Here is a 15,604-nt window from a genome sequence, read left to right as displayed (position 1 = left end):
GCTGTGCCGTGTGGGGGAGGCTGTGCGTGCGGGGGTGGGGGTGTGTAGGGGCTGCAAAGGAGCCCAGACCACTTCCCCCACTTACCTTCTCAGCCCACCGCCCCCACCCACAGCACATTCTAGTTTGCTGCATGAGTGAAGGGTCAGGACAAGCTGCATTTTATTAACAGGATTATCACGGCGCGTGATTTATCCTCGTGCAGGATTTTAATTGCTCTTTGGAGGTTGAGCCGTTTCTTTTGACTGCGCTTCAGCCCATATCCTGCTGTTAAATGCTGGGTTAATAAGTAGGGGAGCCTTTAATGCCTGGGACCGATGGCCCTCGGCAATTCCCTGCTCACAAACACATCTCAGTTTCCCTTGTCCAGGACAGACCACGGCATTTTTCCACGGGACCCAAACCTGAGTGTGAAATAATTGGTGTGCAGATAGATCATCAGGGGAACTTTTCTTTCTCCTCCCTCACACACCCACCCACACAGTTTCCGAAAGCCCAAATGTTCCCTTAAGTCGACACATTTCCTTTGTTAGCAGGAGAAAATATGCAAATGCTTGCTTTTACACTTTAGCACTCGGAGAAGCAGACTGCCAGGTCGGTTGGGTGGAGGCACCCTGTCCAGGGACTCTTCTGCCAGGGACTGGGGTGGGGGCAGGGAAGGCTCAGCTATGCTCCTTTCTTTGTCCTAACTAGGTCTTTTGTCCACCAGCAACCCCCACTGGCCCCCAACCATAGAACAACACGCACCAACACAGCACGCACAGTTAGAGCTCAACAATGAAGCTGGAAGAGGAGGAAGGGCCCTGAAGAGGCCAGAATCGGTGAAGGCATCATGGGAATGGACTTTGTCGAAGCTGTTTTCCGAGGAAGGGTCTCTTTCTCCAGACAGGGGAACGAACTCCAAATGGCTTAGCCATAGTGCATAGAGGAACTGACTAGGGTGTTGCAGGAGGTGGGGGGGGGGGGGGGGGCTGTCCACCGTTTTCTATCCTCCAAATATACAGGGAACGCCACCCCACCAGTGCTGGAAAGACCCAAGACCTATTCCACGGAGTGTCTCTTTCCTGAGGATCTGCTGCCTATGTTGTTGTATGAGGATCTCACAACAAAAGGAAGACGTTGTGGGTGGCCTCAGCAAGTAGAGCGCCCGCCATTCCTTGGTGCAGGTGTCCTGGACAGCAGTCTGCAACGGAAACCACACCATGCCTTCGTGGAGCACTGATCGAGTGCAGAAATTCCACTGGAAACGGGAACTCCACAACCAATACCCAGGAAAAAGAGCCTGCCTAAGAAAAGTCCAAACTCCATGTTCCAGTTCCTCACTCGGCCTTCCCTTGAAACCCAGCTGCCTCCTACATATCTCCCTAAGTGGTCTGTCCGCCTTGGGAAAAGTACCTCAGGGAACCTCAAGGAGGAACAGAATCAACTTAGGGAATGCCTGCCGTCTTCCCCACAGAAGCATCTCCAGTCCCTTCACTTTTCCAGAAAAGGCCACCTGTACTGTGAGGCACCTGGGACAGACGAGAAAACGGAGGCTTCCGCCCCTCTCTGGAGCTCGTCCTTCAAGATTTTCAATATTAATGTCACAGATAAATAACGTTAGCCATCAGGCTGAAGCGTCCGTCACACACAGGGTCAGACTGAGAGTTAAGGCCTGGAGTGCATCTCAGTCTCTTCTGTATGTGACTGCCAGGGAGGGCTGGACGAAGAGGAGCTGCATGTGGACTATGCACACATGTGCATCAGTGCTTGTGCACACTCGTGTACACACACTTACAATCTTTAGCTGCTCCGTGAACTTTTTGTGAACTGTTTAAGAGTGGAGGTCTGTTGAACAAACAGCGGCGCCACTGCCGGCCATAATTTCATTGCAACAAGCTAAGGACTTTTAACTCTTCAGGTGCCTGGCCGAAGAGGAACAGCGTAGAAAGGGCCAATGGCTGGGATCCCGTCTGGCAGGAGGCCCTTCTGGAGGGTGACAGACAAGGGCAGCTCAAGCCCCCAGCAGGAACATAATCAGCAGAAGCATCCTGCTTCCACTAAACCATCGAGGAGCAGGGATTACCATCACTCAAACTCATGGGTGAAAAGCCAAAAAGAGAGCAAGAGGCAGAAAAGGGCAACACTCAACTCATCCCATTCAGTTTCCAGAAAGTGCTAGTAAAATGGCTGGGGCTTTGCTTCCTACTGCTGAGGCAAAGCACTTCAGAACTGACTTTGCTGACCCTTGGCTGTGGGATGTGGTAGAGAGAATACAGAAGACCTCAAGGCACTTGGCTGCTATATATAAGGAAGAGGTTCACATTCGCCCCTTCTTCCGCATGCAGGCTATGCCTCTCCAAGTGCCAAGATGTGTGAAGTCACTCATGAAATAACACTTTACAAGCACCAGCCTGTTCCGAGGGCAAGTTGCTAGCTTTACCTTGGCTCTGGGTTTTAACCCCTATCGCCAGTTGTGGAGAGAAAAGCAAGGGCGAGAAAGGAAATGCCAAGAAATGATGGCTCAGAGAGCCAGCCAGGGAAGGCTGGCTGAGTCTTCCGGAGCAGGTTGATTACTAACTGCAGTATCTGCCTGCTGAACACACGGGTCTTGGGGACCCACCATGCCACAGCTACACATGGTGTGTGGTCACAGCTCCTGGAACCGTGTTTAACCAGAGTCGCCTGGACAGACTTTGAGCAATCATTTGCTCTAGAGCCAAAGGTTGTGGCTAGAGTACCCAAGCTTGGCCTGAACACAGGGGAGAAGGACCTGACTGGCAGAAGAGGGTCACAGGGACCAAGATTAGATGCTGTCCCTCCAACCTTGGCATCCTCGAGAAGGAGCATTGCTTTCCTTTACGAAGAGACAAGAGGTGACAACACTGTAGATCCAGGAAAAGGACACACTTTCCTTTTTTCAAAGACAAGGTCTTACTGTTCTGGCTAGCATGGAACTCAAGAGTTATCTGTCTTTGCTGGGATTAAAGTCATATACCAGCCCGCCCACTTTACCTGTTTCTTCTTCGAGGGCATCCATCTAAGATTTCCCCTGCAGACAACAGGGAGCGGACCGAGGGAAGGGTAGAGCACTGACGCACTGGGCTCTTAACCTTCTGTTCCCTCCGCTCTTGGCCCACTACGACAGGCCACTGCTACCGGTGCCCACTGCTACCAGTGCCCCCTGCACCCACAACAGGGGCTAGGAAGAGATGATGAAACCTTTCCACTCAAATGCTGCCAGAGTCCCTTCTTTGGAGGCTTTTCTCCATCCCGCAGGCAGGTTGGACATAAGTAGCCTGATGTCAGCTCAGTGTGCTGGGGAGTAGGGAGGGGCCTCTTGAGAAAAGAAGCCCCTCCTCCCGTGGCTGGTTCTCTTCCGGTCATCACAGCTCCCACTCTCACCCTCACCCACCCTGTGTCCCTGGGCAGGTGGCCGAATCTCTCCAACCTCGGTCCCCTCTGTAAATATTTGGCACCGTGTTTTCCAGAGGCTTCAGCTGCACTATGGACTTGAGTTTTGACTGGCAATAGCTGGAGCTGGCCATGGTTAACCCCAACAGCGTCTGACTCCACTAGACACACTGTTCATATTAAGTCCCAGAATGGCTACACGGTCTTTATCGGCGGTGTGGTGCTGAGGAAGGAGATCCGGAGGGGCCAGGCTGGGGGGAGGGGATGACAAGGACTGGTGTGGATTTCACCCAAGCCTAAAGCTAGCGCCAGCCCTTCCTGGGGTTGCTCCAAACCCAGACTGAGTCACAGCAGCACCACACTCTGGGTGTCAAGGAAGGGAGGGGGAAGAAGTTTCTATTTTAGAATGTTGGGGGGAGGGCCTATGTGGGGGTGGGAAATGAAAAGAAAATGCTTTCCCGGATGTGCAATGCAGGGCGGGTCCTCCTGGGCTGCTTTCCCAGGTGCCATATAGCTGATGAGTAGGGGACCTCAAATTGCTCCCAGGTCCTGAGCTATGTTAGCATTGGAAGTGTGGTCCAGGCTAGGCTGCCCAGGTGCATACTTCAAGCCACAAGCACTGGCTCTGTTCTATGGATGTCACCACCCACAAGCCCCAGTTTTCCATCAGTAACAGGCTAAGTCAGGGAGCAGAAGGGGGAGAGGGGACACGGCTTACACAGACCTGATCTCCCCAGCTTCTTCTCGAAGCTTAGGTCACAGCAGAGAGCCCCCACGGTGGGAATAAACGTGGCCCTTGGTGGCAGCCCAGGAATCGAGGAGGAGGGGCCCCCCCTCTCCACGCCTCTATGGAGCATGATGAGATGGGTCTGCAACAAAGGGACTGTCTTTCCCAGTACTGCTCCGAGCTCACTAATCCCTCTGCCCCTCCTCCCCGTTCCCTGCCAAGGTCCAGCAGGACTGGCCAGGAGTCCCCTCAGGCCCTTCCAGAAACTCTACCATTCTCCCTTGGGCAGCCACCCTCCCCCAAAGACCCTGTGTTCTCACGGGACTTCCAGGGTCCCTCTGCTGGAGCCTCCATCTCCTTTGGTCCTCACCATGAAATTTCAGACAGAAGCTAACTTTTGAGTGGGTTCAGGCAGACTTGGAGCCCTCAGGGGAAATGCTCAAGCCCACCACAGAGTCAGGACTACAAACCCTTCCTACCTTCAAACTAGAGGGCTGCTCCTCTGGACCCTCCCCCCTTAGGAAGATGGGAGCCAAGTATAGCCTACAGTAAAATGGAACAGGTGTGGAGCCCTGTATAGGGCTGACCCCGAGAGTCTTATCCAAAATGGGCTGATGGTCATACGTCGTCTACACTAGGCAGAGCCCCAGCTCCTGGGATCAGATTTAGCGCTGCTCCCAAATTAAGGACAGAGATGACTTCCCCTCTCCCTTCTACAGGGCTGGCCAGGGACTGACTGGTTTTTTGTCCTTTCTCTTTCCTTCAGGTTGTGCCACACCAGCTAGTCAGTGAACTACATGTCCACCCCAAGTGCAGGTGGGGGGAAGTCAGAAACGAGAGTTCCTTAAAAAGGAGGTGGATCCCCCACGCAAAACCTAGGAAGCTCCAACCCCATGCTTGGCCTAGTCAAGTTCAATCCCCACTAAGGAATCCATACAACCTGGAGAGGAATCCTAAATAAATGCCCCATATCAAGGCCATAGTAGTATATATGTCTCCACTAAAGCTCTGTATGAACGAAACATTTAATGTCACTCCCCACTACAGAAAGTAACAAGTTACAAGGAAGGCTTCCCCTAGTAAGCACAAAGGAACTTCTTAAGGAATTAAGACGTGGAAAATGCAAGGGTCCTGAAATTTGCATGCAGGCTTCTTGCTGATTGTGCAGAGCCTGAAAGTCCTGGGAAGGCTAGGGGGTGAGGGCCAAGAGAGGGACATTCACTTTCTTTACAAGGAACAATAGGAATTCCATGTCTGCTGCTCAGTCTTGGAACTCAAAGTACCCCCAAAACAAAGCCATCTAGGTGGGGATCCACGAATTTTTGTGGCTGTTCAGGGCTTGATTACTCCCCCTTGATCCGTGGGACTAGACACGACAGCGCCAAGGTTAAAATGCCCCAACAGCGCTGAGCAGATGCGAGCGAGCTGGCAGACACGCAAATGAGGCCTGCCTTGGAGCACGATAACAAGTGACTAATACATTGCATATCGTTGAAAGAAAATTATTTTTCTCTAATTTGCATTTGCTTGGGGGGAAAAAAAGCCAAGCGAGTCCCTCCTTACAAGCATGAGTCTAATCCTGGAAATACAGCCCGGCTGCTTTAAGAGAGCTGGAAGGAGGGAAAGACTGCCAGTGTTTTGGCGTTGCAGGCTTGTTTATCTTTCCGCCTTTCCTCCAAGGCGAAACTCGTTTTGCAAGCAACATTCCTACAGAAAATGGCACACGTCATAAAAAGAGACCAATTTATAGAACTGGCACCGAAGTTCATGTATCACTCCAGAAGCATCTCCCAGCTCCCCAAGGGGAATATGTAGAAGTCCACATTAAAACTCAGCATGTTTACTTTACCTGGGGGAGGGGGTGGCGAGTAGCTAGACTCAGCCACCCTGCAGTTGTCCACCCAAGGGCCAAAGTCACCCAGAAGGGGAGAATATAGAATTAAGTCAGCCTGAAAAGATTCTCTATCTCCCGTGGACAGCCAGGGCTTAGAAAGCTTCTTTCAACCCTGGAGTTCCTGGGGGGTAGGAGTGCTGCTTAACTCTCAGCTTGCTCCAGGCCACCTAAGAGGCAGACCCAAGTTCTTGACCATCTCCGCACTTCCAGGACAGCGGGGAGTGCTGACCATCACCAACTGTTCTCCTTTCCACCCTGGTGCCCACAGAGCGCTGCTGCTGCTGCTGCTGCTGCTGCTAATGCTGCTGCTGCTGCTCCAGCCTTTTGTGGCTGGAGCTGAAGGCCGATGTGTTCTGACAAGGGAAGGTTAGGAGATGTGTTCTGAGATGTGTGAGTCAAAGTCGAGCTGCACCCCTTCCCCTGAAATGCAAACCCCTCTGGATCCTGAACCCACACACTTGCATTGGCAGCCTGAGGAACAGTGCCCAGTGCCCAGAACACAGCAGCCGCCTGTCTCTAACTTGTCTGAATAGGGCCACTGCAGAGGAGGAACAGCCTTCAGAGCCTCTGGAATCCCCAGAAAGCCTTCAGTTAATAACGCATTCTTTCCACCAAGCTTACTTAGGGCTGCTGCTTGTTTTCCCAAATCTTGCAAACTCTTGTCCCAAGCAGCTGAGGACCTAGGTCCAGGGATCTTGGCCAACCCCTCCAGACACAGACACACCAGGCCCCCTGGGCCTTCTCCTGACACCTCTGCCTAACAAGTTCCCTAAACCACAACATAGAAACCATTCCACACCCTCACCCCACCCTTGGGAAGTCCTTAAGGTGTGCACTGGGGATTGATTGGTGACGGGATGTGGCCCAGCTTTCTCTCATCCGAAAGCGCCAGCCACAAAGTGGTGGCCACCTCTGCAGCTCCTCCGCGGGGCCTGCATAGTGCGCGCTTTGTGTGAGTGCTGAGGAGGCGCAGTGCTGCTCGCGCGCGCGCCAACAGCTGTCACATTATTTGCACTCGCTGTAAACAGCCTTCACATTCCCCCCTTACCACATAGTTAAAGCCAGACTAACAATCCACAGTTAGAGATCAAACCAACAACAGCAGCATTGTGTCTGCCTTCGCCTTCGCACCAAGCCCAGCAGCTGGCAGGTTTCTCCGGAACAAGGGACCCTGGCTCTCCCCCCACCCCACCCCTCCAGGCTCTAGCCAAGGCCAGCTAAGGAAGCATGCGTTTTCTCGGTGCAGTTTGTTAAAGCCCGAAAGCACCGCCATTTCGCAGAGATTTCGCTGTGGTTTATCAGCCCTCTCCCAGAGTTTGAGCCTCTGGTAGAGTCTGGGGAAGCGGGATGGGAAGAGATAGCTCACACTCCTAGGCCACTGGGCCAAGTGGCCAGGCTGGGTCTGTAACAGGGAGGCCTGCAGCTCTCCAAGTTGTCACAGAGGCTGGGCATGTCTGCACTCTGTGCAGGCCCACAGAGATCTGCCTCTGGTCTTTCAGAAATTGCCCAACACATCGAATACTTACTGGTCGCCCCACTGATCAAAATGTCTCCTTTATGATTTTTGGTTAAGTTGAACATTTCCATAATCGTCATTATTAGCGCAAATTACACGCCTAATCGGTCCTTAAATAGATTTTAATTAAATAATCATACAAGGCTCATTTTATGACTTAAGAAAGGCATTACTTTTCGTTAGAAACTTTCCACCAGGATATGGAATAACGACAGACAAATACTTGTTCTTTGAAGAGCACCAATAACCAAGGGACAGAGTAGCCTGTAGTAGACCCTGTTTTACCTTCCAAGTGGAAGCTGGGAGCCAACACACTAGAGAAGCTTAACCGGGCTCCTAGGATGGGAGGGGAGCTCTCTTTCTCCTCAGTACTACTTTTGGCTTTTTTTTTTTTTTTTTTTTGGACAGTAGAAATAAACTGCCTCTCCATCTGGAGAGATCTCTCCAGCTAGTGGGTTTGTAGACCACTTTTCCCCACCCCCACTCATTTTCCACCCCAGTCACTGTGGAAAGCGGGCAGTCTGGGCTTGTTAAATGCTGTGTAAAATGCTGTTAATAAAATAATAAATACAAAGGATGGAGGCTGCTGGGTCCATGGGTGTTTTGACTGGAAATGCCTTGGCACTTGTCATGTGTTTATGGGAGGGCAGACAACTCCAAGGATTTACATAGTTTGAACATTTTTGTACTTCATTTATCCTTTCCTAAATGACGTAGGTCCTGAGCTATTTCAAGTTTGCATTTGTACAGAACTGTGAAATGCCTAGGAGTTTCTCCAATTAAAGCAAGTTTTTCAATCAGACTCAAAGCTGGAACATACTCTTGCCTGTGTCCACCCTGAGCCTCTTGGACTTGAGAAAACAAACATCCCAGAAAACAATCCTGGGTCCTCAAGATCCCCACCTCTGCCCCCTCCTGAAGGGCCCCCAGGGCAAAGGTTATGGAGCCTTCGAATTCCAGGCAGCTGGGCTCCACACTGTGGCCATCACCTCCGCAGTTAGGAGCATCCTGTCCATACACTACCTCTAAAATAGTGAGCTAAAACGAGGGTAAACCTGCTGGCCTGGTACAACCCACCGCTCACAAAACAATGTCAGCAAAGGCTGGAAGGTGCTCTGTAGCGGGACCAGGGATTCGTGCCTACTGAAGCTCTTTCAGCACAAAGGCTTTTAGGGAAAGAAGGGAAGGGGGAGGGAGGGCTCCTGTTTCAGAGCAGGCATCCCCTGAGAGTCAAGAACCAAGTGTAGCTTCAATCAAAAGCTGACTTCCCCTGTGGGAGTCGAAGAGGAAACCTGATCACAGTAGCTTACTACCGCCCTGGATCCATACAGGTCTGGTTTTCTTCTCGTGCTAGTAATTTTTTTAAATACATATCGATATAAAAGAAGCAATCTCTGGCTGACTTTATTGAAAAGCACACCGAGCCTTCCTAACATCCGGACTGAATCGCTATCAAACCCCAGCACCTCTGGCCTCTGCAGCAGGCCATCCCTCCACCTCCTCCAACTAGCACTTCTCCTCCAGCAGCTCCAGGCCCCTCCCCTGAAACAACGACTGGAAAACTTGCCAAACAGCACCGAGATCCCAGTTCTGGAACCAATTCCTAACCATATAATGATCCCACGTAGAGAGAAAAAAACCCAAGGCGTTGCATATGGAATCCCTTAAAGGCATAAGGCAAGGAGCTCTAACAAAGGAAAGGAGTCCACATAGGCTGACCCAGAGGAATGGCCCTGGGACCCTGGCCGAGCAGGGCTTGAGGGCAATAGAACTGAGGAGCAACTTATAGAAACATGGGCAGGCATTCAGGGCAATTATTAACCCTCTGGGCCTACTATGTGCCAAGCATTGTCTTTGATCCTAAAGGTAGATAATTATTCCCAGTCATACAAATGAAGAAATGTACCGAGGCTCAGAGGCCATAAATAACTTGCCCCCAAGGTCACACAGCTAGCAAAAAGGGGCGGGCCATGGTCAAACTCAGTCCTGGAGTTGCGGAGAGGAGCCAATTATTGGTTGAACTGTGTCATCTGAAACCCCATTTTCACATACTGTCTCCGCCTCAAGTAAGCTGCTAAGTTTTAGGTCTTGCGTATCAAACACAAGGTAAAGAGCCAGCGCATGAGCCTTATGTAATTCATCCAGTATGAGCCCAGAGCCATTTCCCCAAAACATTACAGCAATCTCTAAGGCCACTGAAAAGGCTTTCACAATTTCCCCCTCCATACTACAAATCCCTCACACTGAGATGCCCCAGTTTGAGGGCCAACGCTCCCAACAAGGTGCCACATTCCCTTGGGGTGCTAGCCTGCAGCAAGCATTGAGTAGGTGGCCTGGCCTCTCTGTTCTCAGGGAAAATGCAGACTACTGGTCCTATGGCTGAGATTTCCACCCGCAACTTGCCACATGATGCAACAGATTATCTAGATAGAGCAAAAGGCCTTCGGAGGTGCGCCCATGTCTATCTACCTCCCATAAGGCTCCAAGAAAACACCCTAGGAACCATAATGAAGTGGGAGCGAAAATACCAGCCAAGTGGCTTGAAAATACCAGCCAAGTGGCTTGCAAGGTATCAGGAGGCCCTATTGGGCATTCCAATGTTCCTATCAAAAGCCAACCACCGACCGGGGCAAGCTTTCCTTTTCCCAACCTTTCCTCCCAGGATATGGTCTCCAAACCTTAGTGCCCCAACATCCTCTCCCCACTTCCTCCTAATTTTCAGACTCAGGCCAGGCTTTCAGTTGCTTTTGGAACTTAATGTTCACCTTTGCTCAGTGAGGACTACTTGTTCGGGCACTAGACAGACACCTGCTCCCGTCGGCCAGTTTCTGCAGCTGTGTTCCAGGAGAGCCTCTGAAACAGACTGGCAGTGACAGTGAGAGGGAGAGGGGCTAGGTGGAGAAGGACTGCACACTCCCTCTGTTCACCAGCCGAGTGGCCAGGCAGCCCAGCTGACCTGGCTCTCAGCCAGCCCTCCGCAAGTGGCTTTCTTTCTCTTTTAAAAACTTTCCAGCCTTGGCTAGCCGGCCGAGTTTCCAGCACCCGCCTACCCCGGCTCAGAACTGGCCTAGCATGCCGGAACTTCTAGGGGCGACCCCCTGTTCCTGGCACTAGGCAGGCCCGCAGACACCTTCTCCCTTTCTCCCGCTCCAATACAATCCACTCGAATTCCTCACCCCCATCATCGGCCACCTGGAGTCCGCGGCTTCCCGAGCAATCGCCATCCAGCAGAGCTTGCAACCATGGCTTCCTTCGTGAGACAACTGCCCATAGTCCTATCCGTGCGGACCCACCGGGCCTTGCGTAGGTGGAGGGCCGTGGAGGGCGTGCTTAGCCCCAACACATTCACGCCCACACGGTCTACCGCTCCAGAGGGGGAGGGGAAGGAGCAAGGCGGGAAGGGAAGGGCTGCCTTTTCCCCACTTCTTCCTTTCTCTCTCTTCAGATTTTGGTGTCCCTGGCACCACAGCAAAGGCCCGACAGAGCCAGAACAATAGAAATGGGAGGTGGGAGTGCCGGAAATGGTGCAGGAAGACCCCCTATAACCCTATAAACCTCCCCTCTGCCTTATAGTTATCGTGAGCATTAAAAGACTTGGGGCCTTCACTGCAATTGTACCTTTTTATAACTTTTCCCCTAAACTCGACTCCCTTTCCACATTTTGAAATCACAAGGCAAAGCTATCTGGGACAGTTGTAAACTGCCCCCCAAGCTCTGAGAGCCTCTTACCTGCTCTGCCCCTGGCAACCTAACCTGCCTCACCTCCCTCCCCCAATAGTTCCCCTGGTGTGCACCTAGACAATAAATTTAGTTTAATTTAGCTTCCGGTCTTTAATTTTAGCAGGTCTCCTTTTTGCATGCAAATCAATATGGCAATTACCATCTAAAAGCTCGCCCAGCCCCGGGTCAATGTAAATTGATCATTGTCCGCCTTCCACAAAATAACACGGGAGTCTGCGGTGCATAATGAGATTATACTGGAAACTGTCTTTTAGATCACAAATTATATTTTATGCTGTCAGGATCTTCTCGGAGTGGACTTCTCCATTTGTCTAATCGTGGGGAACCCAGCCTGTGGGTGCTGGCTAGCAATACTCAGGCTCTGGAAAAAATAAGTGGGGACATACCACAAGAATCTAGATTGAGAAAACCCAGAATTGAGCTTGAGCCCAGAATGGGAACCTTCAGAAACAACCCCAGAAGAGCACCTTTAACTACTACCCCACAAAATGTCAGATGTCCCCTCTGAGTTTGGGGAGCAGTTGGGGAAGTGGTCAGTGCACACCTTGGGACAAGTGCTCAAGATAAATGGGGTTGGGTTACCAACAGAGGTGGACAGAGAGGTCTTACACTACAGCTCTTCTGGGTTTCTCAGCTCCACCACCTAAGTCTCTCAGCAGGGAGGCCATCTCCGCAAAAAGATGGAATCCCATTGGCCATCAACACTGACCAAATTCCTCCGACGGTGGCCAGCCAAAGCCTTCCTAAGTCTGTGAGAGGCCCCCACTAGACCAGATCCAGACTGTTCCAAGAGACTCCTCGGCAAAAAAAAACACACACACACACACACACACACACACACACACAAAAAAAAACACTGCATTTACACTCTTCAGCGACTCTCAGGACACCCCTAAACAAAGGGCCTTCCTAGCTCCTTTCAGAAAAGCGGTGGGATGCAGCCTTGAGGATGGCCCATGAGATTCCCCACCCTGCCTGGCTAGGTGTCTGGATGAAGAGTCCTCCAGGAAACTAGGGAGGCTTTGTTAAGGGCTGCTGGTTGCTCTTGCGAACTGTGTTAAGGTTGGGGCAGCACTCAGGCCTTTTTGGAGGCTGCCGGCCTTCTGCACAGCCCAGCCCTGCCCCGCCTGGCCTGGGCTCCACCCAAGTGTGATCTTCCCAATAAAAACTGGAATTCCTGACTGCGCTTAAACAAAGAGGGAGGGAGGCAAATCGGTGCCCCGAGCAAACTAAGCCCTAGCAGGAGTTTACATGCCCTTCTGGGGTCACTGAGGCGCCTGCTAATGTACCCAGCACAGGTCGTCCCAGGCATGGTCTCCTCCAGCGGGGAGGAAAAAAACAATGAAAGCATACCACTTTCTCCTTTATTTCTCCCAGAGGGCACGCTTCTTCGGATTCTTTCTCTGTTCAAGCCCAACACCACCTTCCCCAACAAGACTTTACCACAGTCTCACATCTTTCTCCCCACCACAAAGTAGAGAGCTACTGCCCTTTCCTTCACCTTCCAACCACCCAAGGTCAAGAACTCCCATCCTCTTTAGAAATCCTGCTACCTGGTCAGTAAGGGCAAGAACTAGAAGTCATCCTAAACAAGGGCCATCACCAATTCGGGAGCTGCTTTACCATTTTCTACTGCCCAAACACATTATTGCCCTGAGAATGTGTCAATGGAGTTGCCCCCGTTTTTACTTTCAATCAGTCTCACTAGGTGAGAAGTCTTCCTCAAGGCAAAGGGCTGCTCTTTGTAACTGGGCCCCTGTATCTAAGCACAGGTATGAATGCATACGCGTGCCTTTTGTGCTTTTTTCCAAGTGACCATCTTCACATCTTTAAATGGATTTTTTTGTCTTTACAACACGGAAATTCTGCCCCAATTTCCAGCTTCACAACGTCTATAGTTTTTCTTTTAGAATATCACTATACATTTCTGCATTTGCACAGCCATGTTTATATTCCTCTCGGTCAGTTCTTTATCTCTTGTTCCATTAGGACATAGGAACCAAAGTGTCTAGATTTGTCCCAGCACACATCATTCTGGGGTACATCTTAATCTGAGCATCCCTCCCTACTACTGAGGTTCTTTGGCTATCCCTGTAACGCAGTTCATTTCCTGGCCAGACCAGCATGGCTTTGCAATTTAAACGTAAATAGAGGGGCCTTAGACCACAAATCTTTAAGAGGAAAAGAGGGGAGGGAATAAGTTAATTATCTATAGGGGACCCACCCATCAATATCCAGCTCTGGAAAGAACTAAATTAATGTATGCTGAGTTGTATTAAGTTTTAGACCTTTGATACACAAATGACGGATTTTTTAAAGTGTCCAGACAATCTCCTATTTAGATCGTCTCCCTGTACATGTCTGATTATAACTGTTCACAAGTTCATGGTTAAGTGTTTATATATGGACAGCTCAAGGAATGCTGTGTTCTCCCTCCAATGCATACATACTGTCCTTACTGGCCTGCCATTTCAGGCTCAGGGCCTTTAATAGGCAGCAGCCTGGCTGGGTCAGAGCCTTTGCCCAACTACCTTCTCTCACTTTGAGTCTCCCCTACACACGCCAGTTCCTCTGGGAAACAGGTTTTCATAGCCTGCTCTCAACTCAGATCCTTAAGTGAGGGTGCCCATTTTGTGTTCATAGCTCCCCCCCCCCATGAGTACCGGGTTAAGCTAGTTACTATCTAGCAGCTGCATGCGATTTGTGAAAGAATCGCGGATGCACACACAGAAGAGAAAGAAAAACAGTAGTAGGTCTAGACCTCAAGGCCCACACCCCTGCGGACCACTCGACTTCCAGTCACTTCTACTAGACTCGTCACTGTTCCCCCATCAAACTCTTTGCCGCACTTAAAGGGTTAAGAGAAACCCCCGCAACCTGCCTTCTACCCGGCTTGCTGGGCCCCCGCAGGCTAGCTTTAGCTTGCTCGCTCGCTCGCCGCTCTCGGGAGTCTGCTGCCATCTCCACTGCCGGCCCCCTCCCCCGTCCTTCAGCCGGGAGGGAGTCTGCATGCCTGTCTAGACCGATCTATCACCCGCACACCAACAACACCCGCGAGAGCGCGGAGACCCCGTTCAGGTCCCCCTGGCCCGCACGGTTCACAGCGGACGGAGTCCAGCGAGCGTGACGGCGCCTGCGGGCTAGCGGGTGAGGGTCCAATAAGAATCAGGCCGCCCCGAGCGCCCTGCTAGTCTTCCCCAGACCCTACCCACTGCGTTCGCACCAGCCCGGCTACCCGGGCACAGTCACAGCTCTGCGCGCTGGGCAGTCCTATTTTTATCTTGTCTAATCCCAAACTGGGCGGGGAGCACAGGCGTCGTGCTTAAAGAACAAGAGATAGGCGAGGGAGGCGGGGAGGAGCAGCCAGGCAGCAAAGCCAGCTAAAGCGAGTTAAAGACACAGTGGAGGCGACCGCGAGCAGGAAGAAAGAGCGGGCTGTGTGGACCTCGCGGCGCCGCACGCAACGCGCCGCCCTGCGAAGTTATATTGGCCCGCCAGCTGTCCCTCACTGACCACCCCTCCCCACTTCCCAGCCGCACTCTCCGCAGCCCGGACCGCGGGGGCCCGGGCTGTGTGGGAGGCGGAGGCTAGGCCGGCCCTGCAAAGGGCTGGAGAGAATCGCTAATGAGCTGTGCGGCCCATTGATCCAGAGAACACTTCCTAATTAACTCTCAGTCACCTACTGGTGACAGCGCCTCAAAGGACAGCGCTGATCGAGCCCCAGTCCAGACCTACCCGCCCAACGCCTGGTGACCGAGCCCCGCGTGATCCCCTAACCGCAGGCAATTCCTGTACGTAGTGTACACTCTAGCACTGAAGGCCAGCCTCAGATTAAACCTGGACGGCATATTAATCATCACCCCTCCGCGTAGTTCTACGCGACACAATCCAACCCAAAATAAACACCAGAGCCAACACTGCAACCCAGACTAGGTAACAAGTCCGGGATGGAGCGGGAAGGGCCGAGAAGCGAGTATTTCCCAAGTGTCCACATACAAACGTCTCTGAGGTCGACAATTAAAATACCTTCCACACAAGCAATTCTGAACCGAATCCAGCACCTTGTACAGGTCGATCTCTCCCGGTGGTGTCCATTTCCAATGCCACAGGAAGTGTCAGATGGCTAGAAATACCCAAGTCTGTCTACTCACCACCCACCACCTTCTGGGGTGGGCTATTTCCTCGTTTTTTTGTTTTTTGTTTTTTAACTCCCGGTCCATTTTTAAGAATTTTTTTTTCCGCCCAAGGGACTAACCTTAGAACCAAATAGCAGTACTCCTCTCCTAGCCTTCTCTCAATAAGGGTGCGCGAGGGGGTTACACAGTTAAAACCCCG

At 51.6% G+C, this 15,604-nt stretch overlaps 1 protein-coding gene across 8 annotated transcripts in view; it reads right to left on the bottom strand.

Moving 5' to 3' along the window:
* Bcor (BCL6 corepressor) overlaps positions 1–15,604 on the bottom strand; it is a 121,540-nt gene that overhangs the window by 26,295 nt on the left and 79,641 nt on the right. The window lies entirely within an intron of this gene.

The sequence above is a fragment of the Peromyscus californicus genome, unplaced genomic scaffold, assembly GCF_007827085.1.
Source record: "Peromyscus californicus insignis strain IS unplaced genomic scaffold, ASM782708v3 Scaffold_10__1_contigs__length_136768540, whole genome shotgun sequence".
NCBI lineage: Eukaryota > Metazoa > Chordata > Mammalia > Rodentia > Cricetidae > Peromyscus > Peromyscus californicus.
Note: the sequence above shows the minus strand (reverse complement) of the source record. Positions and strands in the feature narration are given on the sequence as shown.